The sequence below is a fragment of the Marmota flaviventris genome, unplaced genomic scaffold (genome assembly GCF_047511675.1).
Source record: "Marmota flaviventris isolate mMarFla1 unplaced genomic scaffold, mMarFla1.hap1 Scaffold_43, whole genome shotgun sequence".
In the NCBI taxonomy this organism is placed as follows: Eukaryota; Metazoa; Chordata; class Mammalia; order Rodentia; family Sciuridae; genus Marmota; species Marmota flaviventris.
Genome location: NW_027288260.1, coordinates 1,416,970 through 1,443,670, shown reverse-complemented (window position 1 = coordinate 1,443,670; position 26,701 = coordinate 1,416,970). Strand labels below are relative to the sequence as shown.

The 26,701-nt window shown below is 41.4% G+C and overlaps 1 pseudogene; it reads right to left on the bottom strand.

Moving 5' to 3' along the window:
• Positions 1 to 582: 582 nt before the first annotated feature.
• On the bottom strand, positions 583 to 26,398 carry LOC139704179 (transcription factor JunD-like; annotated as a pseudogene).
• Positions 26,399 to 26,701: the final 303 nt, after the last annotated feature.

The window sequence follows — 26,701 nt, the reverse complement described above, 5'->3', positions numbered from 1 at the left end:
AGGATTACAAACAGGAATGTGGACTCCTCACAAAACAAAAACAAAAACAAAGAACAAAAAGTGTCCGAAGGACAAAAGGGGGTAGCGAGAGTGAGAAAAAGGGTGATTTTTTTTCCTTCCCATTTCTTTTAAAAAAGCCAACACAAAGAAACACACGCACACACAACCCTTTGTTCCCGAGTAGAAACATAAATACGGAAGAATCTAAAACTCTGTTCTTCTTTCTTCCAAAGGCAAAAAAAAAAAAAAAATGTAAAAGAAAAGTCAGGCTGAAGGCTGTGCCGCACAGAGCCCCTTCCGCAGCAGTGTGTAGAAGGGGCGGCTAGGCCCTGGGTTTGTGTGACACCTGGCGGCAGCGCGGGGAACAGAGGCAGTACGAGGGGGTGTCATGCGCTCTCCCTCAACCCCCCAGAAGCAGGGGGTCCAGCTTGTCAAGTCCAAGGCGCCCTCTCCAAGTCCTGGGCACCCTCTTGGAGGGGGTCGCCAGGGCAGCACCATACCAACTCCTGGGAGCTCAATCCCCGCCCCCTGCAAGCCCGCCCCTCAAGAGGAGGCGGGCGAGGATGCGCCCTGTGCTTGGGCTCAGTACCAGGGCACCTAGTGCTGGGGTAGAAGCTGGCGGCTGCTGTTGACATGGCTGAGGACTTTCTGCTTGAGCTGCGCCACCTGCTTGGGCAGCAGGCTCCTGGTGGACGCCAGTTCCGTGTTCTGGCTCTTGAGCGCTTCTCTTTCTCCTCCAGGTGAGAGATGCTCCAGCTTGCCCTTGGGGCACTTGGAGGCTGCGATATTGTTGAGCAGCTGCTTGGGCTCAGCCTTTATGAGCTCCTGCATGTCCACGTTGATTGGTGACAGCAGGCTCTCTCCGAAGCTTGGCAAGGTGGGCACCATCTGTGGCTTTCCTTGAGCACAGCTAGGCACAGCGGCCCCAGTAAATCACTGGGAGGCAGCGGCTGTGGGAAGGGAACGGACTAGGAGGAGAAGGCGACAGTGGCAGCATCCCCAGCACCCCGGGCGCCATCCTTGTAGTGGCTCAGGTTTAGGAAGACTGGTGCCAGCTGGGAGGGTGGCGCGGATGCCGTGCCAGAGGGTCCTCCTGCGAGGCCGCAGCAGCAGCCGGGCTGCACCCAGCCAAGCTGGTGCTGCTTGTTCAAATCCTCCAGGGCCTTGACAACGTCCTCGGTGAACTCCTGCTTCTCCCTGGCCACCATCTTGGGTAGAAGAACTGCGTGCTCCTCAGCGTGGTTGTGACCAGCCCGTTGGTCTGGATGGTTGGTCAGCGTGGTTGGACCAGCCCCAGGTCGGGCTGGAGAGCAGGCTGTCGTGGCGACTGCTGGGGGTGCAGTCTGCGCAGGGGGGCCAGAGGTGGTGCCACCACCACTTGTTTGCTCAGGCTCAGCGTCAGCTGTCATTCTTCACCACTCTGCCTGCGAGGCTGTTTGGGGCGCCCCAGGGACAAGCGGGACAGGCACGCAAAGTTGCTGCTGCTGCCACTGACGCCATTGCCCAGGCTGCTCAGCGCCTCATCACCTTAGAAGGGTGTTTCCAGCCTCCGCATCACCATTGCGCCCTGTGCGGGAGGACTGTCCATGGCCTCCCTGGGGGCTCGCTCCCCTCCCCTGCCCATTCAGCCCTGTGCCCACCCAGGCAGTGGCCGCTGCACCTGGGCCTTCTGTGGCGGCTCCTCGGAAACATTATTCTTAAGGGAGAAAAAATTAAAGCATTTCCTCTAAAATTAAAAAAAAGGCAAAGGATGCCTTTTTTTTTTTTTTTTTTTTTTTTTTGCCACTTCAATTCAACATCATCCTTGAAGCTCTATCCAAAACCTATGTTTCTATTCATTTATCTTTATTAAATAAATGAATAGATAAATGAATAGAAACATAGGAAATCAAACTATCACTATTTACAAATGACATGATTCTATATTTACAAAATCCAAAAAAATTCACTTGAAAACGTTCTTGTCTAATAAATTCAGCAAAATAGCCGAATATAAAATAAACATCCATAAACCAAATAAATTTCTATATTCAAGCAATGAATTCAGTGTAATAAAAATTAGGAAAACCACCCCATTAACAATGGCCTCAAAAAAAGAAAAAGAAAGAATAAAATAAAATACTTCTGAATCAATCTAAAAAAGAGGTAAAAATACCTCTACAATGAGAACCACAGAACACTAAAGATAGAAATTGAAGATCTCCCATGCTCTTGGTAGGAAGAATGATCATAGTCAAAACGGCAATACTAACAAAATACTTATACAGATTCAGTGCAATTCCTTTTAAAAGTCCAATGACACTCTTAATAAAACTAGAAAAAGCAATCGTGAAATTCATTTAAAAAAATAGGAGAGCCACAATAGTCCTTCTCAATAAGCAATTCTCAACAAAATGATTGAATCAATAGACATCATAATACTAGACCTTAAACTATACTACAGAGAAATAATTAAAAAAGAAAGAAAGAAAGAAAAAGGAAACCCCATATCAAAAGGCATATAGACCAATCCATACTAGACAAAGGTGACCAAAACATAAATTGGAGAAAAGATAGCCTCTTCAACAATTGGTGCTGGGAAAACTGGAAATCCATATGTAGAAAGATGAAATATCCTGCTGTACAACACAAGCAGATGAAGTTGCTATTTTTTCAATCTAAAATAGAAAAAAAAGAAAGAAGAGCATAAGTTTGTGAGCAAAATATACAAAGAAAACACAAAAGAAACACTTTACAACATTGCTTTAGGAAATGTTCCTTTGGTTATGACATTAAAAGGACAGGGAAGTGAACCATAAGCAGACAAGTATAATTCCATTAAACCAAAAGCTTCTGCACAGCACAGTAAAGCATGAACAGGGAAAAGATTCAACTGTTGGAATGAGAGAAATTACTTACACATCACCTGAGAAGAGTATAAAATCTGAAACACAAAATAATCTCTATGAAAAATCATTAACTGAGCTGGGTACAGTGGGACATACCTTGAATACCAGTGGTTTGAGAAGCTGAGGTGGGAGGAACACAAGTTAAAAACCAGCCTCATCAAGTTAGCCAGACGCTAAGCAACTGAATGAGACCATGTGTCTAAATATATATATATATATATATATATATATATATATATATATATATATATATATATATATATATATATATATATATAGAGAGAGAGAGAGAGAGAGAGAGAGAGAGAAGCATGTTGTTTGCAAAGAAATGTAGCTAAGAGAGAGTTGAGTACAATGTGACCATGTCTTATTCACCAGTAAGTAAAAAAAGGGAGCATGATGAAACCCGGGGAGACCACACCTTAATGTTCAACCAGAATTAGATTCAAATACAGAAAGAAGACAGCTTTGTCACCCAAGGTACTTCACTGTGTTAACCCACCTCTCCAGCTGAGAATATGAAGGGAAAGGAAAAGTAGGGTGATCCACAGTCATTTTTCTTCCATTTCTTTCAAACTCATTAACAAACTAGCTGGAGAAATTGTTCACAGTTATCAAGTTGTAGTAAAAACAATTGCATTGGTTCTGTGTAACATTCACTGCTTTGGTATTAATGAACACAACATGGATATGTAAGCTCTCCAATGTGACTTGCTCATAAGTTTCCATATAGAATTGATATGGCATACACAAAGATGAATGTTAGAAGTCTTGATAAAAATTTAAAATTCTGTAATAAGGACAATTAAAAGAAAGACAAAATTTACCATGACACGTGAAGAGATCACAGAAGAAAGATATAGATTTCTGTGACATGATGTCAATTGTAGAGGTCACCTGATTTTATGCAGGGAGTCAAAGTTTTCATTTTGCATTGGGCCTGACAAATTACACAAGTTTCCCTAAAAATACCAGTAAAAATGTGTATATTTCCCTGGATAAAATGATGATTCTAGGATCTGGTAAGATAAATTTAAAAATGAACCTGAATATAGTAGGAGAAAAAGAAGGAAGAGTAAGAGGAGAGTCTCCCAAGATGTCCCACATGTGGATTCCTGACAAATGACATGAGAATTAAAGTAAAAGATCTTGAAAGAGTGAAAGCTGGAAAAATATGAGCAATAAAATAAAAACCATTATCAGTAAATTATAAGTGAAAGCAACAAATGAATATATATTTACTGATAAAACATAATTGACTTCATTGATAATAAGTGATGGGAACAGACAAATATTTCATATAGAAGAGTTCAAAACAATGCAGGAGAATAGCATCCCCTCCTGCATGTGGAGTTTAGTATCCTTGTCTTTTATGGGTGGGCAGATTCAGTGACTTGATTGCAACAAATAGTGAAGGAATAAGGAAAATATTACATTCCCAAAGGATGAAGCTGGCACAAACTACCTTGACAATGGATGGAATGTAGCGCTTCAAATATTTCAGTGACCATCAGATAAGCTCTTTATACTTTGAGAACAAGGCATTTCAAATGCATACTATTCCTTCCAAAATTATTTAATAAGTTCTCTTTATAGGTGACTAACAATAACCATTTTCACAAGCAGGAAACAAAACAAAAGTATACTCTCTCCCTCAGTGTTGAGTGCCTACCTTTCAGTGATCAAATAGAATAATTAGTTTTAATTTATTTTTAATTAACAAACATTTATTGCACATGTTAATGGAATTGAACATAATATTTCCAATGCAAGGCACACAGTTATCATATCTAATTATCCATCTTCTACTTTCATCCCTTGCCCTGCCCCAGCACCCTTCCTACTCTCCAGAAATCACTATGGGGCTTCTATATTACTTCTAAAAAATCAACTCTAGGGTGTAGGTGGAAAACATGGTAATAGAAAAAAAAATTCTGCAGCCACAAACATTTGCAGAAATAAACTCTTCCTACATCTCAGAGGCCATTAATGTTAACACCTGGCTGAGTCTCCCTTTATCTCATTGTACACAATCAGAAAAATGATCTCCAGCTATTACCTTCACTATGCTGACCTTAATTTTTCCATAAATCTTCCATTTGGCTTCCCACCACCTGAGGACAGGGGCTCCACTGAAATCATCAGAAACCACTATGGCACCAAATCACAAGGTCCCTCCTTTATCACCCTGTAGTTCACTTTTTAGTGGCTTTTAGAACAAAAGGTTCTGCCTTTCTTTTTTAAATCATCTTCTCCAGAAATCCATGTCATTAAATTTCCCTGGTTTTCTATCTCCTTAACTGGATGCCCTCACTCTCTGTCTCCTTCATATAATTTTCTTCACCAATGCTAAATATAGGAGTGTCCCCAGCTCAGAGAAATGCTCCCTCTACTTCTATATCTTCACCCACACCTAGGGTCATGCTCAACCTCATTGCAGTATTTTGCACATTCCCACACCTTCCAAATATTCATTTTGTTCCCAGTCCTCTCCTCTCACATTCAAACATGTTCATGTGGAAATCAAGGAGAAATCACAAACATCAACACAAAAGCCTTCTTTGAGACTAGCCTCATGTGGTTTTTCTGCTCCATACAGGATTGGGTATCAGTAACTACCCTAGAGTGCTCAAGTCAAAAATTCAGCAATTGTCCTTGATCCTTTCACCATTACACTCACACCAATCCATCCCCAAACCTGCTTATACTAAAGACAATATTATAAGCATATATGTGTGAAAGAGTGATACATGTACTCCAAATTATTGCTTTATAAGTATATAATTATATGTACATTAAATGTCTATAAAATATATAATTATAAATAAATAAATCAGTTTAAGCCACTTTTATTCCTGTTACCAAGTCATGCCATCATATCATATAATACATATTCTATGGATAATCATATCCATGGGGACAAGTTCTGCTAAATAGGCACAAATCCTCCCCATATTGAGGGACTTAAAAGATGCTTTTGCCAAAAAACACTGAATATTTACTTAGGCCTAGAGATGCCCAATGGACAACTACAAGTGAGATAACACTTGGCATCTCTGAGATATATTTATTCTATTTAATGGCTTATAATATCCACAGCATAGAAAAGAGAAAAAAATACCTGCAATATTAGTAAGAACTCCTGAAACATCCCAGGAACAACAGGTGTAGAAAGAGGCCATGACTGAATTGAAATTCTTATTCCACTTCTGAATAAATTTTGAAAAAAAAAAAATATATGTGTGTGTGTGTATATATATATACACACACACACACACACACACACACACACTTATATACACACACATACACACACATACATACACTGGATAGTTAGTGTACTCCCTTTCATAGCTGGATGATTAATTTCATACATACAATTAATGAATATTTGTAAGAAACAAAATTAAAAATCTGATTATAAAACAAATACTGAAGGGCTTTCTAGAATGTTTCTTAACCAAGCCAGCCAATAAGTAGGCAGATACTTTGGTGGACACTAGGAAAAAAAAGTCAAAAGTAGAGTTCTGACGCCGTCTAGTGTCTCATTAGGAGTTAGCACTTCTAACAATGGGAAAGTACACACATTAAGAAGAACAGTAAGTACAAGTAGGGATGAGACAGGAATTCTTGAAACCTCAGAGAGGGGTGGGGAGATGCAACTCGAGAAGCCAGCAAGGGATGGATCCTTAAGGAGGCCTTTATCTCACAGGTAGAAAAGGATTGGGGCAGATAAGTGACATGGTGAGGGGTGTGTTTTAGAATAATTGAGAAGGTAAAACATTGCCATGGATGGTAACATTAGATCAGATGCCTAAAGGGTGTCAGTACTTCATGTCCCTTTAGTGCCTGAATTTTTGCTTCAGACCAGGGTAAATGGTCTGAAGCAAGAATGAGAGCAGAGATTCCCTGCTGTTTTGAACATATCTGTGTCCTCTTTGCCTAGAACAGAGCCTGGTACTATAGTTTTATTTTAAAATGCGAGGGGTTATGTTTCCATATATAAAACTAAATGAAGGCTGTGGTTTTTCATAGATGTAGAGTGTTCCCCTATTACACATAGGCATTGGGTTCAAGCTTAACCATCACATAAAAATAAAATAAATGTATTGTGTCCACCCACAACTAAGAAATAAATGTTTCAAAGAAAAAAAACCTAAATGATAATACTGTCAAAATAGATGCCCTGCCCCATCCACGCCAAACTGCATTTCAGAGAATCATGAAGCTGGACCAGCCTGAGAGGAAGGCATCACATCGTGTTCTACTTTACAGATTTAGGGAGTTTTCCAAAGTCGCCCTGGGAAAGGGTTAAGGCCTTCTCCCCCATCTATGTTTTTTTCACTGCCTAGGTGCTAGAAAACACTTCCTGTGCCTGAGTGAGTGAGTGAAGTGTGCTGTGCTATCAAAACTAAGCTCCAGCAAGTTATGGCTGAATCACAGGCTTACCCTCTCTGGACCTCAAGGTCTCAGTATGTACACAGCAGGCACTAAGAGAAGTCTCTGTGAACATGCCAGTAAAATTATTGTTCCCCAAAAACAAAGTGTCTCAGGTGATATCCCCAGGACCTCTTCCAGAAACCCCATGGAACCCAATCAACCTGAAATATAAAAAAGTGCACAGCATCCCATGAGAGGGAGGAACCAAGAAAGGCTGTGCTGTGGCATCTTCAGCCTCCCTCCATTGCCTCAGTGTGTAAGAGGGAAAACTGAGACCCCCAATGGAACAGACCCTGAGGTCACATTTCTATCTCAGAGCCCAAAGATCCTGCTTCCCCACTGGCTCCACAGTGTCTCCTGACAGAATTTCCAGATGCCTCACCTGACTCCAGTTGCCTCCTGTGGACACACGTACCATGCCCTCTGCTCCTGCACCACTGCGCCTCCTGGTTCCTAGGCTGTGCTCACCTAAGGAGTGCTGGATGGGGGTGCTGCCTCCCACATGCTTCCCCTGTCTCCTCCCCACCCACTGTTGGGTGGGCTCCACTCACTCAGCCTGACTCTGCCTCACCAGCTCTGCCCAACATTCAAGCCCCACTAGGTCCTCTCCACTTTATTTAAATGGGCTCCACCCAACATCTTGCCTCTTACCTGCTCTCTTATGTAGAGCCACATCCACTCCATCCACTTGATCCTCTGCATTCTGTCCACGTGGCTCAGCCTCCACTGACATATTTAACACTCTTGGATTGCAGGGTTTTCCCTTCAGTTCTGGAATATTTGCAGTCTGGCTTGGCCCAATTCCACCAATATCCAATAACAAAAAATGGCTCTGCTCTTCTTCATTAGCCATACATTTCCATCAAGTTCACTCCTATGGCAGCCTCCCTGTGTCACCTGGCCTCTCTACTGCTCCTTGAAAACTCTATCTGAAATGAAAAAACGGGATCTTGCAGAGATGCCCATGGTTGTGACATCACTGAGTCTAAGGGACAATTACCTTTGGGCTCTGGTCACCTTTGAACCCCACATCTTTAATGTTTGACCTTGAACAACTCTGCTAACCTAAGTCAGAGTATCTCCGTTTACAAAATTCAGCTGATGATAATACTTTATTTACATAAACGTGAGCACTTTTCAACACTATCTGTGTATTATGGATGCAGAAGAGGCACTGGCAAGCAACTAGCAAGGTCCATGCCCTATATGTGAAAGAGCCCAGCCAGAATTAAAAAAGCATGTTTGCAAAGGATATGGCCTTCTGCTCTTTAGCTCTGTGGCCTTAAGCACCTTCTCTTACCCTTTCAGCACAGGATGGGCACAGCTACTTGGCAGACAAGAGTCATCTGTGATCTCTTCTCCAGCCAGCTGGGGCATCTCAGATGGGGGAGCATAAGTGTCTGACAATGGCCATCTTTCTCAAGGTTGAGTCTCAGAAGAAAAGCCTCTTTATAATGACTTATGTATAACTATTGTTTACTCTGACAGCCTGACTCAATGCTGTAGAGATAGGGCAGCAGTTGGGGACTTGGGTTTCAAGCTGCAGAAACTAAACTGGGTGCTTTTAAAAAAATGCTCTAGATGACACTGGGGAGGTCAAGGGAACCTGATGGCAAAACTCAATAAAACCAGGAGCTGGGTTTTGCCAGATGATCTCAGTGCCCCAAACCCCTTTATAGTCTTTCCTGGAACCCACAGATATAAAAGCACACTGGAAGCCTTTTTGCTGTTGCTTTGGTGCTGCTCAGATTCTTAGTCTTCAGAGAAGGGGGCTGGTTGGCTTGGTATAGGTATTGGCTGAGAGTATGAATTCTTCACATTAAAGTAGGTATTGAAGGATGAGTTGAAGTATGCTAAAGAACAAATGGAAGGACATTATAGGTAAGAACACCATTTGTGACCTCACAATGAAATTTGTGTCTTTTCAGAATCACACAACCACACCATGCCAGGTGCTTTTCTCATCATGTCATTCAATATCCACAAAACTTTCAAAAATAGTGCCATATTTTGGGAAACTGTTTGCATTGTTCTACAACAATGCTAAAAGCTCCTATAAAGAATTCAAAATATACAGTAGAATACTGAAAAACTGGCCAAAGATTGGGAATCTTGCCAAAACCCAGTGCCCCAAACACCAAAATTAACATTAGGTAGTATCATTTCTCAGGCCTTTTTAGTCACATACATTGGAGGGTAAATAAAAATGCAAGGGTGGGTAGAAAGAATGAAAAGAATTTTATTAAAATGGGGTTAAATGTGGGCTGGGTTTGTGGCTCATTGGGAGAGTGCTTGCCTAGTGCACATGAGGTGCTGGGTTATATCATCAACACCACATAAAAATAAATTAAATAATGGCAAAAATTATAAAAAAGTTATTAAATATGAAAATAAACCATTTTCACTTGAATTTAAGGAAAAAAATCAGTAAAAGAGAAGTAGTTGCTAACATGACATATTTATTTTGTGACCAAAGTGCTTGTTTGATATAAGAATACACTTATATTGTGTTTAACAATGTGTCTCAAAAGTTAAAAAATAACATTAAAAAAATATGAAGATGAGGCTCAGTGGTATGTGCCCCTAGATTCAAACCCTTGTACAAAAAATGAAAAAAAAATTGTAGTTCCTTTTTATTATGTTCCATATTGCAATTTTAGCATTCATTTTCACCTATAGTGGAGGCTGTGAAAAGTCAGTTTCTCACACATATGTCCATTTCCACACCTGACATTTTGCTGTCAGGCTATTGTTTTATGTCAAGGTCCATACTTTACCTGCCACCTCACTTTAATTGATTGTTTTTCAAATCCTAGGTTTCTCTGGAGGCAGTTTTCATCTTCAGTCCTTGGAACCTGGCTTCTTCCTTCTGTGTTCATTTAGATTCAAGTCTTTTTTGGAGAAGATCCACTTCAAAAAATGGGGACAGTAAGGCTTGCTTAAAATCACTTTCCTAATTGTCGCGACCCCTTGCCCGCAAGGAAGACGCAACACTCGGGAATCTTCTCTCAGCAGTTTATTCAGGTCCCTTGATATTTCTTATTCTTTCTTCTTCTCCTCCCGGATGCCCTTCCCAGCCTTAATAAAGCATCCCAAGCCCCAATGCAAAGCTGCCGCGTGGAGCTTTCTCACAGGGTGGTGAAAATCATGTGCCAACTCTCTCAGATAAGGAGTTGTTTGTCACATACCACAGCGGAGCCAGTGCCATCTCGTAATGGCGACCATAGTCTGCAGAAACGGCAGAAGCGGCTCACCACAGTTCCCCCTTTCTGTTTTATTAAAACAATACAGGCGAGAGTAGAGGTCCTATCCCACTGTGCAGAAGTGGCTGCATAGTATGGCTCAGTCCTAAGGAGGGCCCTTCCCCAGATCCGAGGCCATATCAGCCGACACCTTTTTTCGTGGGGCGGGGCGTGGACGCGTCTAACCCCCATGCAATAGGACATGCTCTCCTTGAGGTCCACGTCAAGGATCACTCAAGTGCAGTGCCTTGCCTCGCATCCTGTATCGTGACGATGGTGGACGAAGGGGGATAGCTGAGGCTGAACTGTGGCTGTTTATAATGACAAACAAGTTGACAGCACCCTGAAAGAAAGGCACGGACTTTAAAGCGATAGTAAAGCACTAGTGTGGAAACCCATCTGCGTACAATGGCAGTAAGACCAGCAGAGTGCAAGGGCTTTCCAACACTAAGAGAATAACAAGGAAAGTCATGTCGATCCCAGTGCAATGTTATAATAACTTGGGGTGTAACGACCATGACAAAGGTTTACTGTTTAAGATGCGCAAGCCAGACTTGAGGTGAGTTGCCATTTTCTAAAGCTGCAAGAGCTTGTATGATCATAGCCTTTTCTTGTGCATGGCGAGTTTTAAGGCGACAGAGAAGCCACAAACAAAGTATAACACTGAAGCAACACATTGCACCAAAAATGCCTACTCCCACCCACTCTTTGAAGAAGGAAAAAGCAGAAGATATCCAATCGGTGAATTGACCCAAAGTCACTGGTTCAACACGGGTGCTATTCAAAACAGCAATCTGAGTTAGTTGAGACTGGATCAAGTCTTCTGCTGCCATGGACCAATTTCCGGCCAAATATTCACCAATGATGCGGGAGGCATTCCTGGAATCATTAAATCTGACAGAGGTTATACATAAATGTGCACGTTGATCAACACAACCCAAAAGCACTAAGTCAGCCAATTCTTCTACCTGAGCTTGAAGTAAATCTATCCTTTGGTTGGCAGCTAAAATCCCTGACAAAATATGTTGATTAATAGAATTTTGGGATTCAAGTATGGTGGAAGTTTGTTGAACAACTTGATTAATAGTGGCAGCAGTTTGTACTTGACTGGCCATGGCCACTCCAGCTGTAACCGCTGCAGCAGCAGACACTGCCACAGCTGTCACTATAGCTGCCGTAATTCCAAAATCTCTGCGGACTCTAAGTAGCTCAACAATGGGGAATTTATCTGGGTCCGCAGTGACTGGGATTGGGACAAAAGTTGGAATTTTCATAACCACTGCTACAGTCCAAGAACCATTCCAACACTCAGATAAGAGACAGGTAACACTAGAACAATCCAGCATCCCCGACGAGGTATTATTAGCCAAAAGGAGCAAGAACGGGGATTGGACGCAGACAATTGCAGTAGGCAATGTGGCATTATATAGCAAAGAATTGAGCGAAACAGATGTGAGCCTATTACCTCGTTCACTTTTCCTAACAGTGCCAGAAACATTAGCCAGCCAGCTTTTGGCTCCCAGCAATTGAGCCAATGCAGAAATATCAGCTGAAGCCCCCTTCTCATTGGAAATCAGCCATTGAAACCAGGACCAACCTACTCCTGTAGAGGAGTTGGCACTATGGTTAAAATTATAAACATGCCTCTTAAGAGAGGGGGAAAAAGAGAAACCCTTAGCAACTTGAAGTTTCTCCCAAGAATGATCCTGACAAGGTGTAAATGTTGGGGGGAAACCAAGATTAGGGGTACAGTAAGGAGAGGCCTTGAAATGAGTGGCATTGTAAGTACTATTAGAAGAAGGAGGTACTGGGATTAGTACCTTGGAGATCATAGCCAAGGTAGTTATATTAAAAGCAGAGCTATTTACAGGGGTCCCTGAACCTGATTGCTTCCCCGAAACTACTTGGCTCAGTACGGCATTAATAATACTCCCTGAGACCTGATTGGACCGCAATGGATCCTCCCAGTTAGTCAAATTTTTGGTCTTAAGGCTAATGCAATTAGTGTTTCCAAGGCTGAAACAAAAAACTCCTGTGAGATTAACCTGAGATTGATTAAAAATGCTCTCCACGTCCCCTCTAGGAGAGGCACAGGGAGCAGACATCTCACATGAGGTAGAGAAAAGAGTGGGGAGGACACTAGAACTACCATGAACCGGCATCGGCATTGGCCAAGCCCGTGCCACTGCCCACCACTGCATTGGTGTCGTCTGTGCCATCGGCACCAGCACCAGAACCAGAGCACGTAGCAGAGTGAAGATCCTCATCACAGGGTTGCTGTGGTATCTCTTGTTGCTGGTCGGTTGATGTCAAGACTCTTCTTGTCAGGCGTTCAGGGACCCACAACGGCTCCGTGCGATCCTGGGGAAAAACACATACAGATCCTCATGCCCATGTCAGCACGGGGTCAGGGCCGTTCCATTGGCCTGTAAGAACATCCTTCCACTTAACATAACCAATCACAGAGGGCTGAGGGGACACATGTCTATCAGCCACAGAGCGACCATGAATATCCAAATTTAAAAAATTAATGGTAAAGAGAGCTAAGGACAGGCGTTCTTTAGGAGTGTGTTCAGCTCCTATTCCCCCTTTTTGTTTTTGTAAAGTTTCCTTTAAGGTGCGATGAGCACGCTCAACAATGCCTTGTCCTTGAGGATTGTAAGGCAGACCATGAGTAAGTTGCACTCTCATGGTAGAACAAAAGGATGTAAATTGTCTGCCAGTATAAGCAGGTCCATTATCAGTCTTAAGGGATGCAGGAGCACCCCATGCTGCCCATGCTTCTAGGCAATGAGTGATAACATTACGTGCCTTTTCTCCCAACAAAGCAGAGGCATGAATAACTCCAGAGCACGTATCAACAGAAACATGTACATACTTGAGGTTACCAAAGTCAGGTATGTGCGTCACATCCATTTGCCAGACAACCAATGGTTTTAATCCCCGTGGGTTCACTCCATAAGTAGGGGGATGAAGAAATGTGACACAATGGGGACATTGTAATACTATCTGACGAGCATCCGCTCTTGAAATGGAAAAACGCCTGCGCAGCGTTAAAGCATTAACATGGAAATTTTGGTGAAATAATTTAGCCCCCTCTAAGGAGGAAGCCAAGCATATCAACTGGCCTCTAGTGGCTGAGTCCGCACAGGCATTACCCTGTGATAACGGACCAGGAAGAGAAGTGTGAGCCCGTATGTGCATTGGATAAAAGGGAGCAGTGTGGCTACAGATAAGTTGTTGAAGCTGATTAAAGTAAGCAGATACATTATGGGCATTACTAATAGCTCCCACGGCCTCCAGGACTTTGAGTGCTTGTACCACATAAATGGAGTCCGAGATAAGATTAAAAGGAAAAGAACACTGTTTAAAAACCTCAATAACAATTTGTAGTTCAACCCATTGTGGATTACCAGGAGCAAATTGATGCTGAACAGGGGGAGAATCATTAATTACATAAGCTCCCATTCCAGACTTGGAACCATCAGTGAAAATATTAACAGCCCCCGGAATTGGATTGGGTGAAGTTACCTTAGGGAAAATGATGGGATGTTCTTTAACAAAATGGAGTAATGGATGGGAAGGGTAATGATTATCAATATCCCCTTGAAACGAGCAACATAGAATAGCCCAGTTGTCTAGAGTAGCACACAAAACATTAAGTTGAGCCTTAGTATAGGGTATAATAAGAGAAGAAGGTGATTGTCCGAAAAATTGAATGCTTTGGTGAATCCCTTTAAGTGCTAACGCTGCAACAGCATCAGGATAGTATTCTAAGGATTTTCCTGGGGATATATGTGGGTGGATCCATAGTAAAGGCCCATCTTGCCACAGTACTCCAGTAGGCTGCCGTATAGTGGCAAGCACACATAACTGGAAAGATTTATCACTTTGGAGCCTGCATAGAGTAGCATGTTATATAGCTTCTTCTACTGTTATAAGGGCCGCTCTAGCCTCTTTGGTGAGGCTACGAGGAGAAGCAAGATCTGGATCACCCTTAAGGGTAGCATACAAAGGCTGGAGCACACCATTAGGAATATGTAAATATCCCCTTATCCAATTAATATCTCCCAGCAGTTTTTGAAAATCATTCAGAGTTTGGAGATCTTGAGTTCTTATGGTGATTTTTTGTGGTTTCAGTTTATCATACCCAATTATTGCTCCCAAATACTCAATAGAATTCCCTGTTTGAACTTTTTCAGGTGCAATATGTAGCCCATATTGAGCTAACAGCTTTACTAAGTCTTTATAGGCCTCATTAACTATCTGCTCTAACTTAGCGGCCAATAACACATCATCCATATAATGAATAATCTTGATGGAGGAATACTTATGTCTGAGAGGTGCGAGTGCCTTCCCCACATACATCTGGCACATCGTGGGACTATTAGCCATTCCCTGTGGCAACACTACCCACTCAAACCTAAGATCTGGCTCCTCGTGGTTACACGAGGGAAGGGTGAAAGCAAAACGTTGTGAGTCTTTAGGATGCAAAGGAATAGAAAAGAAACAGTCTTTAATGTCAATAGCAATAATATGCCAGCCCTGAGGAATAGAGGAGAGCAGAGGTAGCCCTCTTTGAATGGGCCCCATAAGTTGCATTTGAGCATTAACTGCTCGTAAATCATGCAGTAGGCGCCACTTTCCTGATTTTTTCCTAATAACAAATATGGGAGTATTCCATGGAGAAGTAGAAGGTTGGATGTGACCCAAGTTTAGTTGTTCTTTGATTAAATTATGGGCCGCTGCCAATTTAACCGAGGGAAGAGGCCACTGAGGCACCCAAACAGGCTCCTCGGTGAGCCATGTTATAAGTATTTGAGCCTCAGTGGCCCCTAGGAAAAACCCAGACCAAATCTGTTAAGCTTTTGATGACCTTGCACAGGATGCCTACACCCCTGTAGGTGTTTTCCTAGTCCTAGACCTGGCCTATACCCCATATTTTGCATAATCTGTTGAGACACCGGAGAATAGTCATTACTAAGAGTGAACCCCATGTCTTTCATCAGATCACGACCCCATAAAGAGATAGGTAAATCAAGTACATAAGGCTGAAAGGTGCCATTGTGTCCTTCTGGGTCCTTCCAAGATAGATGTCTACAGCTGATTTGAGGGGCTTGGGCATATCCCAAACCTCTTAGTGATTGATCTGAGAGCTGCACCGGCCACCCCTTTGACCAGTCCTTTTGTGCTATTATACTACGATCTGCTCCAGTATCTAGCAACCCCAAAATTGATTTGCCTTCTATGGTTAAGTTTAAAGTAGGACGGTCATTCATATCTAAGGACAAATAAACAGAATTCCCTCCAGTGACTCCAATCTCATCACTTGTCCTTGAAAAGGAATCAGCAGGAAAGCGGGTATGCAGACTGGGTAGAATTAGCAATTGGGCAATCTGGTCTCCTGGGGAAATAGACACAATACCCCTTGGAGCTTCCACCATAACCTTTACTGATCCTACAGTATCAGGGCTAATGACTCCAGGAAAGACATGAAGACCTTGTAATATAGAGGATGCACGTCCAATTAGCAAACCTACAGTGCCAGGTGGTAAAGGCCCTTTGAATTCAGTTTCCACCAATTGGACTCCCATCTTAGGTGTTAATACGAGTCTGGAGGTGGAACAGAGGTCCAATCCCGCGGCACCTGTAGTGGCTCTCCACGTCTCATGGGATGGCGTAGAGATGGCCATGTCTCGGGTTCGGGTGTGACATTCTCCATTGCCCCATATATTTGTGGGCCCTGGGGTCGGGGGCCCCTTCGGCCGTTTTTTGGCCCAGCTGAAACAGGCTGTCCATAGATATCCCTCACTGATCTACACTCTTTTGCCCAATGCTTCCCCTTTTTACATTTTGGACACAGCCCCGGTTGACGAAGGCCATTGGAAGGGCCACCATGAGGGGGTCCAGTAAAATTATCTTTTTTAGGACATTCACGTCTGAAATGACCGGGTTGACCACAATGGAAGCATGTTCCGGCACCAGGACTGCCCCCTTTTGCCATCCGAAGGACAGCAGCTGCAAGACCTGCATTAGTTAAAGGTCCTCCAATCTCTCTACACACTTTCATCCATGCTTCTATGCCCTTATTTTTATAAGGAGTGATTGCTGCTTTACATTCCTTGGTGCACTGCTCAAAGACCAATTGCTTGATAAGGGGCATGGCTCTATCAGGATCCCCAAAAATCTTTCCAGCGGCATCCACCATCCTTGCTACAAAATCTGAAAAGGGTTCTGTAGGGCCTTGTAGAATCTTGGTCAAATTACCAGACACCTCTCCTCTATTTGGAAGCGACTTCCATGCCCGAATGCAAATGTTGTTAATTTGATCATATGCCTCAAGAGGAAATCCTGTCTGTTGATTTGCAAATCTACCCTGCCCCAAGAGCATATCTTTGTCCCAATGGGGATGTCCCGCCACATGGTTTTGGGTGGCCTGCTCTATTGCGCCCTCTAGCACGAATGCTCTCCAGTCCAAATATTTACCCGGGGAAACGCAAGCCCGAACAAGGCTAGCCCAATCAGAGGGAGTCATACAGTATCTAGATAGATTCTCCACCTGAGTCAGTGTGAAGGCGGCATCCACCCCATAAGTGCGTACAGACTCCGCCAGGGTCTTTACAATTTTAAAATCCAAGGGTTCATGGACTCTTCCCCTGTTGTCATCCTGAAAAACTGGATAAGCAAGACCCATCTCAGCGTGAACAGCCCTCCATGTTTGGGCATGGAAAGCTCTCCCCGAAGTGCCCCCACCATACGGCGGTGGATCCAGGGGATCGTTCTTCCTGAGCCCTTGTTTCTTTTTATTCCCTTCTCCTATAGCTAAACTCCCTAGCTGACAAGACAGCCTCCCGAGCTCTTCCTCCTCATCCTCCTCCTCCTCTGACCCACTTTCGCATGGGGGTGTACGCAGCATACAGAGATCTGGGTACAACCGTCTCCTCCCCCGTTTCATGCTCCGCACACTCCCATCCTCCTGAGTCACTTCGCTTTCTGCCGTCTCCGACTTTTCCTCATGTAATCGCTCTAAAACCTCCTGTCCTTTAGCAAGTGCTTCCTGGCGTCTGCCATCTGTAAGGCAACCACGGACCATTTTCCAAAGGGGTATCACCACACCCTCTAATATGCCCTGCTCAGATGCAAAGTCAAGATCTTTGCCTAATTTATCCCAACTAGGTACAGTAAGGCTGCCCGAAAATGCAAACCACGGTGCAGCGATATCTACCTTTTGTAAAAATCTCTGTAAAGTACTATGTTTCACTTCCAGTCCCTTGGAACGTAACAGGCCATCTAGGGCCAGAAGAAGCGGACTTGAAGATGTGGCACCCATGACACAACAACAAAAGAAGTACAGACAGCAGAAGCACACTGACACGATGAAAGAAACACAGAAAACGAAAGTGAAAGTAGAAGCAAAAGTACACGGTGCAGCTGCAATAAAATGCAAGGCTTCCTCTTTCATTACAGAGGAACTGCCCCGCTTTAGTCGCGGATCCCACTTACTAGGGACTAACCCCGCTTTGATCGCGGATCCCACTTACCTGGGACTAACCCCGCTTTGATCGCGGATCCCACTTACCTGGGACTAACCCCGCTTTGATCGCGGATCCCACTTACCTGTGATTAACCGGTGCACCACCCCTGACTACTGAGAGTTCTGGTTCCCGGGCTTCGGCACCACTTGTCGCGACCCCTTGCCCGCAAGGAAGACGCAACACTCGGGAATCTTCTCTCAGCAGTTTATTCAGGTCCCTTGATATTTCTTATTCTTTCTTCTTCTCCTCCCGGATGCCCTTCCCAGCCTTAATAAAGCATCCCAAGCCCCAATGCAAAGCTGCCGCGTGGAGCTTTCTCACAGGGTGGTGAAAATCATGTGCCAACTCTCTCAGATAAGGAGTTGTTTGTCACATACCACAGTGGAGCCAGCGCCATCTCGTAATGGCGACCATAGTCTGCAGAAATGGCAGAAGCGGCTCACCACACCTAATGGCCCATCAGTGCAGGAATTGAGATTGGGACCAGTGTTAGCCTGTTGTGGAACAGTTCTCAGGAGAGCCATGGGAGCCCTGAGATTTTGGACTTGAATGTTGGCATCAAAAGAAAAGATACTCACTCTCTGAGAACATTCTGGGGCAGGTGAGAGATCCTGGAGATGACTCAGGCCTAACTCTGCCCCAAGGGCTCAGATTAGGTAAAGTCAAGGTTTTGTCTTGTACTTTCTTTCCATCCCCAGAGACCTGAATAATAATTGGTGAAAAAGATGGCTGGTTCTCTTGGCATACATTACTCCTGTACCTGTCAAAGAAGCCCAGTGGTTGGTATTCTGGGCTGCTATGGCTATCCAGCTATGCCATCATGCCCCAGAACCCTTTCTGTTTTTCATTTTGCAATCTATTCAATACAGCAATCAGGGGAAAGGGAAGAAGGAAAAAACAAAGATCTAGAGGCCCAGTTGCTTCCACTGATATCTCCTTGGCCAGCACAGAATTATAGAGACCCCTACCTGCAAAGAATATTGGGGAATACAGTTTGTTTTTTACTTTTAGTTTGGGTTTGGTTCTGTTTTTGGTTGTGGGGACTAAACCTGGATTGCTTAAGCACTGAACAACCATCCCCAACCCTTTTTATAGTTTAGAGACAGCATCTCTGTAAGATTTTTAGGGCCTCACTACATTGCTGAAGCTGTCCTTAGACTTGGGAGCCCCCTGCCTCAGCCTCTATAGTCACTGGGATTATAGGCATGTGCCACCAGGCCTGCCTTGCTTTTTTTTTTTTTACATGCTGGAATTGGATCCTGGGAGGCCATCCTTACATGTGGTTTGAGTTACCTCCCTGCCTGGGTGAGAAGTGCTTAAACACAGCCTGTGTTAAAAAGCCTTCCCCACGATTTCCTAGTCCAAGGGCTTGTCCGTGCTGAGCCGTGCCTGGCCACTGACCTGAAGACCCAATTTCCGGCCCTGAACTTGGGATGCTGCCCCCCTTATCCTTCATTGGATGGGATTTTCCCTTGAATTTTTTGTTCCCCAATAAAAGCTCACTCCCTGGCATGCTCTCACTCTCTCGCTAGTCTCTTCTGTAAACCTCGCCACCACATTAGGTGGCTGGAGGCGGGAACTAGGAGAAGCCGACTTGGAGCTGTGCTAAAGGTAATGAGAGTCTCTTTAATTTAAAACTCACTAGCAATTTCTTATGCACCAAATCTTCTTTCATGAAGCTCACGCTGGTCACGTGGCAGAGGAACCCAGAGCCAGTCACATGGGAAACACTTGTTTTACTACTGAACTGAACTTTCAGCCCTAAACCTGTCATTTTGAATTATTAGAAACCCATTTTATAAAATATAAGGTCCCAGTGAAATGAATTAGTGATACCTGGACCTGGACCTTAAAAACCAGTTGTGCTCAGGTGGCTTAGTACAGGCTCAGTGCATAGTCACTCGGTGGCATGAAAGAATGGGCATCAAGTGAGGAATGGGTCCTCATGGGCTGTTAAAGGAGAAATGCTGGATAGGTGGCCAGGCTGAGATATTGTTCTTTCATATGTGTTAGGGTGGTCATCCCAGATAGAGAAGGGGTACAGGGTGAGTTCATTTGGGTGGTTACCCACTGAGATACATCACCAGTTTTTAAATATTTTTTCATTGTTGATAGATCTTTATTTTGTTTATTTATATGTGGTTCTGAGAATCAAACCCAGAGCCTCACACATGCCATGCAATTCAATTGTGCTACCACTGAACCACAGGCCCAGCCTCATCCCTAGCACCTTTTATTTATTTATTTGATTTGGCCCTTCTGGGATTGAACTCTTGGATACTCCACCACTGAGCAATATCACCAGCCTCATTTTGTATTTTATTTAGAGTCTCACTAATTTTCTTAGTTCATCACCATTGTTGAGACTGACTATGAACTCTTGCTCCTTCTGCCTCAGCCCCTTGAGCTACTGGGATTACAGGTGTGTGCCACTGTGTGTGGGTCCCCTTTTCTTTCTTGTTTTTTTTTTATTATTTTGATAAAGGGTTAAATTATTTCTCAGGAACTCACTAAGTTAATGAGGCTGGCTTTGAACTCTCAATACTCCTGCCTCAGCCTCCACATCCACTGGAATGACAGGCCTGTGCCACTGAGCCAACTCTAATACAATTTTTAAAGTTATTTATTCCATGGTAACATGGATCTATTTAAACTTGCAATCAAAAAACATACATATAATATATTCACTTATTATAAATAAATTTTTAAGAATTAGCATATGCCATTTTTATAAAAATAGATGTTGCAAAAATTACTCCCATTGACCAAATGTGACCCATAAAATCTTGAAAACATGGATATTTGATTTATATATTTTTATTCTTTTTACAGATTTATTATTATAGACAAGTTCAAAACACTGAATGAGTGAATGCAAACAATTATGCCAAGTTCCAAAATTACTAATTGAGGATAATATTTTTTTCCTAGTAATGACATTTATTTTCCCACAAATACTGCATCTGGCATTTATGTGTTAAAGCTAAAAAGTTGATTACACAGAAACTGAAACAGAAATGCTTCCAAGATTTATGATAAGAATGAGAAAGAGATTGATTGTGTGTAAGGAGTGCCAAAATCAGTTAAGACCAGAAAGTAACTCTTAGGTTTTATGGCACAATAAGGTGATTACGTTCTATAATAACTTCTTAAACAAATCAAAATAGCCAGAAATTTGCAGATTTCAAACAAAGAATAATAATTTTAATTAGATGAAAATTACCCCGATCTGATAATTTCACACTATATACACATGTTGAGTTACAATAATGGGTCTCATATCCAAGTACAAATAGTAGATTCCAGTTAAAAATTAAAATAAACAGAAATCAACTCTTTGATGTTTTAACCAAATATCTACATCACCTCAGATTTTAAAATGGTATCCTATGTTCATAAATATTTTTTTCTATTTTGTTTTTTCTTACTATCCTGTCTTTTATATCTAAAAGGTCTAAAGAGTCATGGAATGATTTAGCCTCATCCACATGGTTTTCTGATGACTGCTATTTTTTTTCAAAACTTGTTTACACTTTATTTTCTTATTTTATTTTTTATATGGTGTTGAGGATTGAACACAGTTTCTCACATGTGCTAGGCAAACACTATACCACTGAGCCACAGTCTTAGCCCTGATGCCTGGTATTTGATAATATGTGGCTTGAAACAATTTAAAGTACATACCTACTATTTCAGACACTTGACTTAAAACACAACATGCCTTGTATAGAAACTATTCTATCAGATTAACATCAAATTTTCTGTATCAATTTTATGTGTGTTTTTTTTTACTGAAGAAATACATTGCTTCCTACAAGCAGATGAATATTGGTATTTTATGGAAGTTCATCTTTTAGGCTTGGGCCCAATTCTTGTTCTTTAATTAATAACATTACAATGAAATGACTTTGAGTCTATCTGAACTGTGACTTTAAGTACAATCCTTTATTCCAGATGATTGAGGAGAAGACAATAATAATATATTTCTACTGATATTCAATAGCTGGACTTTGGTCACTTAAGATATTTTTTCTGGTCATAATAATAACATATATACAAGGAAGATAGCTACATTGGGGATTCAAAGACAGGCCTAAAATACTGCCAAAGAGCTTTCTACACATATTGCTATAATATTTTAACATTATGAAAACAATTTGAAGCAAAAACATATGTAGCCATTATTAAAAGAAAAAATTTAAATCTATTAAATCACATATATGAGGAATTGCATAATTAAAACATAATGGCCAGCATTTCTACTGAGGACTTTTTATTTCAGAAACCCATCCATATTTGATACTTGTTATTCTTTCATACACAATATCTCTAGAATATATGTAATGTGACTCCTTATATGTCATACACGATGATCAGATTTAGCATCAAGGTAACACTTTAACTCAATAAAAGATTATAAATACAAATTAAAAAAATCACTAGAGGGCATGATTTTCAGTGTCATATTAGATAATTTATTAAAGGCATTAGTTCTTGTAATAAATGTCAAAAGACAGCACTAAAAAATACATCCATGTGCACACCTACTACATTAAGATGCATTTTTGAGAAGGCTGCAATTCTTTACTTTTGTGCAATCCTTCCATTTCAATTCACTGAAAATAATAGAGTTTTCAATATGTTCCTACTGCTTAATCAAGAAGAGAAAGATGAAATCAAAGTAACACACTACCACAGAAAACCTCAAGATGAGATTATATCAAGAACTATTTTGATAATATATGGTAATTCTGAATCTATAAGAAAGCCTATGTACAGTGGGAGCACAACTACCATTACATAATCCAGATATAATTCGGTAATAATATTGGAATGGCACCTGGAGGATATTAGAGGGACTTGATAAACGAAGTGAGAAAATGTGTTTTGGGTGAATCCACATATATCCCTGGTAAGAGGATAGGCTGAGCTTGATGAAGATGACACTATTTGAAACAAAGGCTTCTTCTTCATTTTCTCCTAAGATATATACTATTAATATGGAATATGAAAAAAATGAAAAAGATCAACAAACTATATTATTTATTAATAAAAGAAACATTTTCCTCTGAAGTTTATTTTGAGATTTCAGCTAACACCATAATTTTCTTCTGAAACTTCACATTCCTTTTCTAGCACAAGATCTAGCCCAAGAACTTTACCATTGGTTTCTTGGCCCTAATACATCTAGGTTTGCTAATAATTATGGGGATCATAGTTACAGATGTTTTGTCTCATAATTTTTGAGATGACATCAAATAAAAATTAATAATCTACTTTCACAGTTTTTTGGGGGGTGCTTCTCCATTTGTACCACCTTCCCACTGAGTGTTCTCTATGACATCACCTTCAGCCCCAGAAGCTTCTGCTTGGCAAAGTTCAACCATCAATTCTCACATCAGAGCCTGTGATTCCTTGTTCCTTGTGGGTATTCTACATGTTTTTGAATGCTTGATTCTCATTGTCTTCTACTGCCATCATCAATGTGACCAAACATGATCTTGTATTCACTAGTGTATGCTGAACAATTGTACCAATGTATTACTTTCTAAGGCATTTATTTTCAATATTGGGGGTGTTCCAGGAAGTCTTTTTTCTAAGGCTTATGTCCTCAGGTCTTTCTAAAAGTCAATAAATAGATAAAACTCTAACTAAAAAATAAATAATGTTATCACTATTAATACATGAACATTAAAATAAATAAACAATATTTAAAACTCTCAGCCCATAGGTGTAAGGACTTAGATAACATAGATCAATTTGGTGGAAGACACAAAATACCAAAATGCATTGTATCCTTGGTGATCTTTGTACTGGGAAGAAATTATTGTTTTCAGCATTGGGTAGGACACTGCTGTTTTCTTCTGTAACCATGACATGGTATCAATCATATGGAAAAAGAAAAAAAAATAACAGAAATAGGAAATGGTTCTCTCAGAAAAAAAAGAAAGTACAAGCACATTGTGATAATGCACAGAATATCCAAAATGTGGCCTCTGTATATGGGGCATCTACAGAAAGCATGAACTTGTATACCTACTGGGAGAAAGAAAAATGTTGCAACCCTCCAGCGAATTGGGCTTTATTGTTTGAAAGTATAAAAAATAGCCATTGATAAAGCAATATTTCTTGCAGGACTGAACATTGAATGTACATTTGCAAGAATATAAAATAGATTCCCAGAGCTATTCAATACAGAAATATTGTTAAGTAATGAAATTCAGAAATAGCCCGAATGTCCATCATTTGTTTAGTTCCAATTTCATCTATCTATTTCATGGAAAGTTAAGATTTTTGCATATGTGGAGTGTTTTTCAGGTTGTTTCATTCAGTGAAAAATAAGGGGCAGAAAGCATATACAGGAACACTCCCTTTGGGGTAAGAAAGAAATTTACATAATAACATATTACTCTTATTACCTCCTACCAAAAAAAAGAAACAGTAAGAATATATACTAGAAACAATTAAATCAGTTGTTCATGAAGGGCAATGTTTAAAGATTAGTGGGGATGGAATATAGGTGAGTCTTCAGTGTATTTTAATATGGGTTTATATTTGAGCCACATAAACAAAAAACATGTTCAAAACAGAATTAAATCAAAGGACAAAAATCAAGCCCAACAGACAGGTAAGAGTCTGACAACACAAACATGAACCATACTATTCTGTGACTAATTAATTTCTTAAGCTTGCATGATTTCCAGGATCTCTTCTCCAATGTGAACAAAATGTTTACCTAAAGTAGCAATGCTTGCTGTGATGTAACATTTACTGATCAGTAATTGGCAATAAAAGATCACAGGATTCATATGCAATGTTTAGTGTCAGCAGAGCAAGGGACAAGATGGGTTTTATGCTTTCTCCATTAGACTGGAGTTTACAAGAGCAGCGGCCACTTCTTATCTAGTGTGAGCAGCCTGGTGAATATATAGATATGACTATTAATATACATTGAAGAATTCTTTGAAAGTTTAATGCCAAGAACACAGAGAGGACTTGACAGTTACTTTCCGGTCCAGGTTTCAGAAGCTTAGCTATACACACTTGGGGGAAAATGACCAGTCCTAGACCCTGTGTGAGTATGTATTTTAATGTTGTGGTAGTTTATCATGAGCCTAGGCAGACAAAGGTGGGGTCCTGCAGGTTATTAAGTCATGGAATAGGATTATTGTCATTTATTAAAAGAAAGTTACAAAGAAACTTCTCAATTTATCCTGTGAGGACAGAGATGGTGTACTTCCTTACTCTCATCAAGCTGCTATAATAATCTATGGTAGACTTGGTGGTTTATAAGCCACAGACACTCATTTTTCACAATGTGTAAGATCAAGGCACAAGGCAATTCAAAGTTTGGAAAGGATATTTCTAATGGGTAGAAGCTTCTGGCTGTGTCATCATTTGGTGGAAGAAGCTATCTAGCCTGTAGCACTGTTCATTATAACATTAATTCTACTGATGAAGTCTTCAGCCTCAGGACCTCAACTCCTCCCCAAAGACTCACCTTCTAATACCATCACCTTAATGGGGAGGAGTTCAACCAAGTTACCCAAGGAGACACAAACCTTCAAATTAGAGCTTTCTATGAAAAAGCAAGTTCTCAATAGTCAACAAACCTGTTAGAGACTTGATCTTGGACATCTGAGCTTTCAGAAGTCCACAAATGAATTTTTTTTTTTTTTTGTTTGTAAGGTATATGTTTCTAGTACTCCCTTAGAGGAGTCCAAACAGACTAAAATATATTTAAAGTGATAATTCTGTCTTTTCAATTGTTCCTTCAATATGAACTCTTCCCTGAATTTACACAGGTTATCAACTCTCTGGGCATCCCTCCATGTATGTGCCTATGTACATGCACATACAACAGCAAGGAGCTTGGGTCTTTCCACCAAGCCCAATCCTCATATTCTGCATTTCTACATGTCAAATTTGGGAACCACCCACTTGGCCCCATCCCTTCAAGGCAGGCAAAGGCCTCCTGTGGTGTTACTCTCTGAGCTACCTCCTTAAGATAGGAGTGAAGCCTCCTTCTACCCTGCACTCTGAACTCTGCTCTCACCTCCTCACTGGCCCTGCTTATATCCTGGTTAGAGCCAGGCCTTCCATTGCACCTGTACATCATTTTCCTGCTCTATGACCTGATCATTATGTGCCAACACTTTACCATGCTCATCTGTGCATTTTGTCCCTCTGTTCCCACAGCAACAATGAAGCTGCCATTTGCTAGCTGTGTGACCTTAAGCAAGTTAACTCGACACAGCTGAGCATTCCTGTCCTGCAACATGGGTGTAAACATGGCTTCAACTCATGGAGTTCTTATTGCCAGTGAAGAGGTCAGGGATAAAATTCTCAAAAACAATAGTCCAGTACATGGTCATCAATTGCTCCTGATGTCATTAAGTGTCACCATTACTAGCTGTCAATCCCACTTCACAACATGGGAAACATGAATCCTTTAAAAGGAAAAAAAATAAATAAATAAAATAATTAAGTTCATGTGGCCAGTGGGCCCAGGTTTGCTCTGACTCTAGATTCCCTACCCCCAACCAGAGCTCAGGGCAGAATAAATACAAAGGTGCCACATGAGGAGAGGATTAAT